Below are 4,209 nucleotides of genomic sequence, written 5' to 3' on the forward strand. Positions count from 1 at the left end.
AAATTTAACGACAAAACAATTAAAAGGAAAAACCGTGCGAATTCATTTATTCATTCATTCATTCATTCAGTCATAAAAAATTTTTTTTCGTTTTGTTTTTCCTTTTTTTTCCCGAGGATGAGTAAGGAAAAATGATGGAAAATCAATGATACGAATAACAAATGTTTTTTTTTTTTTTTTAATATTTTCACGTTGTATCATCATCATCATCGTCATCGTCATCGTCATCATCATTATTATTATTATTATTGTTATTAATTTTTTTAATTGAAAACTAATGACCGACGATAACAAAAGCGAAAGCGAAAAAAAAAAACGAACATATTTATTACTCTTAGCCGTATGGTATAAACTAAGAGTTTTCCTTTGTTAACCTTTGACCTTTTTTCCTTTTTTAATATTAATAAAAGGTAATCATTATCTTATTGAACGCACACACACATATATATAAATAAATATTAAAGAAAGAAATTTTTTTTTTATTATGTATCAATAAATTAATTAATTAACTTAATTAATAATAATAATAATAATAACGTCATCGTCGTTTAATTAATAATTAATAAAAATTTAATTTTTATTTTAATAAATTATTAATTGGTGATGTAAACGTTATCAAAATAATAATAATAATAATTTGTTTTTAATAATTCGTGCATATTCGCGCGTGTAAGCATATTATCAATATTATTATTATTATTATTATTATTATTATTATTATTAACTGACGCGTATATTTTCATAATAAAATATTTACGAGAGTAAATTTTGCGTGACGACAACAACAACATAAAAAATTAATAATGATAATAATAATAAATTAATCATGTTTTAAAATTTCTTTTTTTTTTTTTTTTTTTCATTTGATTTTTCACATCGTTTCATCTTTTTAAATTAAAAAAAATATTAAAATGAAATATTAATTGATTTGATGTTCTTATAAGTTAAACATATTAAAAAGGATCATTTAAGAAAAAAAAATAGAAAAGAAAATTCGTTGCGAAATTATTATTCTTATGCACCAGAGTTTTGCATTATGTATAATTTTTTTTGAGGGGGGAGAGAAGAGGGGAGAGGCGGATATGGAATCAATTCCAGGTTTTTTTTTTATAGATTTTTTTGGAATATTTCGCGCGTTTGTTATTATTTTTTTTTTCTCGAAAAATATCCAATATGGCGTCAAGTCTTTCACGATTTCCTCTTTTAAATTTTTTTTTTTGTGTTTGTGACACGTTTCCGACGAGTTTACTCCTACTTCGTCGTGTTCCCAAAATCCGTTTCCGCTTTTCCACAATCCCATCGATCTTTACTTCTTAATTATTATCATTATTATTATCTGATAACTCGTTAATAAGGTATCGACGTATTATAAATTTTTCAAAATACGTAACAACAAAAAAATTTATTGTTTTTTTTTTATCACGTTAACATTATCATTATCATCATCATCATCATCATCAACAACATTATTATTATTATCGCAGATGAAAAAAGGAAAATGGCGGATAAAAAAAAAGTTTTAAAGTTTAAAAAAAAAAAAGTTATTTAAAAAAGTTAACAGGGAGGGGGAGGGGAAAAAAAATTAAAATATTGATCGAGTATTAAAAAAAATTTGTTACCAGTTTTTACAAAAAATTATTATTATTATTATTATTATTTCATCAATGGAATTATAATTACCGTAAAGAAAAGAGAGAGAGAGAGAGAGAGAGAAAAGAGTAATAAAATGAAAAAAATAATTAAATAAAATGGGGCATGTTATAGTTTAATCAAATTTTCTTTTTTTTTTTTAATTACAATCATCGAACGATTACGATTTTTTTTTTAATGAATAGAGAGAGAGAGAGAGAGAAAAGATGGACGTCATCAGGTGTCTTTAGAAACTATCCTTTTTTTTTTTTTTTTTGGAGGTTATTAAGTAAATTAGATAAAATTTTAACGAATAACAAGAAAACCGGAAAATTTATAACAAACCTTTTTAACACCTTTTTTTACGAATTTCATTTGTTTCAACAGTGGAAAAAAAAAAAATTTTCTTTTGGCGAATTAAAAAAAAATTTTCTCAAATAACCACATGCGATTAATAATTTTCTCACTTTCTCTCTCTCTCACTCTCTCTTTCTCTCTTTATCGAAAAGTTAATAATTTTTTTTTTACGTTACACGTAATGAAGAAAAAAAAAAGTAAATAAAAGTTTAAAAACTTTTTAAAACATTTCAAATTAGTTTTAAAAAGCGTAAAAATGTCGACGGTTAGTTAAAAAAAAAGAAAATGTCTGAACGAAATAAAAAAGTAAAAAAATTTCAGATGAAAAAAAAACTGAAAAAAAAATTAAGGAGAAAAATTAATACAAATTTTTATAAAATGAATCATTTTTAAAAAAAAAATTTAATAACAACCCCATTTTTTCCGGTGATTATCCGTCGATCACGTGTTTTTTAAAAACGAATTTAATAACAACTATTTCCGGTGATTTTCCATAGATCACATTTTTAACAAAAACAAATTTTTTATTAACTAGCTAATATCAGCAGAACAAAATTTTTTTTTTCTCTTCCTCCTCCTCCACATCTAAAATCAACAAAAAAAAAAAAAAAGGGGGGGGGGCAAAAAAAACTCATTCGTTTCGCTTTTTATTTAAAAAAGGAAAAAAGGAAAAAAGGAAAAAAAAGGAAATTTAAATAACAAAGAAATAATAATAATAATCGAAAAAAATCGATAAATCAATTCTAATATAAAATTTCATTATTAAAAAAAAAACTTTTTTCCTTTGAATGTCAAAAAAAAAAAAAAAATTCCTTTTTGACGTCATTAGTAGTTGTAGTAGTCACCGATTGTAAATTCATCATCATCATCATCATCATCATCATCGTTATCATCATCATTATTATTATTAATTTTTTTTAAACAAATCTCATCGAATAATAATTTAATCGATTTGTAAAATTTTTTTTTTCGTAAACGACGCACTAAAATAAATAATTATGTAGAACTATTATTATTATTATTATCATCATCATCAACATCATCATCATTATCTTCATCATCATCATCATCATTATCATCATCATTATTAATTTTTTTCAAACAAATCCCATCAAATAATAATTTAATTGATTTATAAAATTTTTTTTTTTCGTAAACGACGCACTATAATAAAAAATTATTTAGAACTATTATTATCATCATCATCATCATCATCATCATTATTATTATTATTATTATTATTATTATTATTATTATTATTACTGCCTAAAAAAAAAAAGTAGAAGAAAATCGCATTGGAAAAACGTTTTTTATTTTTTTTTTTCCTCGAAAAATAAATTTTCTGACAAAAATTAATGAGCTTTACGTTTACACGTCAAACTATTTATTATTATTATTATTATTATCATCACTTTTCAACTCGACAAAATTCTAAATACTTGTCGGTTATTATTATTATTATTATTATTATTATCACTTTTGATTTTCACAAAATTTTTCTTTCCTTTTTCCATTTTCTAACGGTTTTTCTTTTTCTTTTTTTTTTTTTTAATGTTTTGTAAATAGGTTTTGATTACGTAATAAATAAAAATGTAAAATTTTGCAAAGCGACGTAAAAATTTATCAACGGAAATCATTTTTAATAATAAATTAAAATAATTTCCCCCCCCACTCCCCCCGGACTTCCCCCCCGCGCTCAAACGAAATTATTTTACAAAAACTTTTGTCTCCATTTAACGAAATAATTTCTTTTATTGCGTGCGTGTGCGTGTGTGAAATTTTAAAGAATTATTATTATTATTATTTATTTATTTACTCTATGACGTTTTTTTTTTTTTTATTTTCCTCATTCGGTAATGACGTCATCATTAAGTTAATTTTACTTATTTTTAATATGCGAAATTCGTATGTATGCGTTGAAAAAGTTTATTTTATTTTCTTACTACATTAATAATAATAATAATGATAAATTTTTTTTATTTGTAATTTTTGATAACATTTAAAAAGCAGACGACAAAAACAAAATAAATAAGTAATAATAATAATAATAGTTTTCTTTTTCTTTTTTTTACGAATCGAAATCGAGTTTTTCTTGTTATCTTAAATTATAAAACAAATTTAAAAAAAAAAAAAAAAATTGTTTCGAGTTTTTATTATTATTATTATTATTATTATTATTTAAACTTTGATAAGTTATGGTTTATTGCACTCGTACAAAAACAA

The sequence above is a fragment of the Pediculus humanus genome, genomic scaffold (genome assembly GCF_000006295.1).
Source record: "Pediculus humanus corporis 1103172107477 genomic scaffold, whole genome shotgun sequence".
Lineage (NCBI taxonomy): Eukaryota > Metazoa > Arthropoda > Insecta > Psocodea > Pediculidae > Pediculus > Pediculus humanus.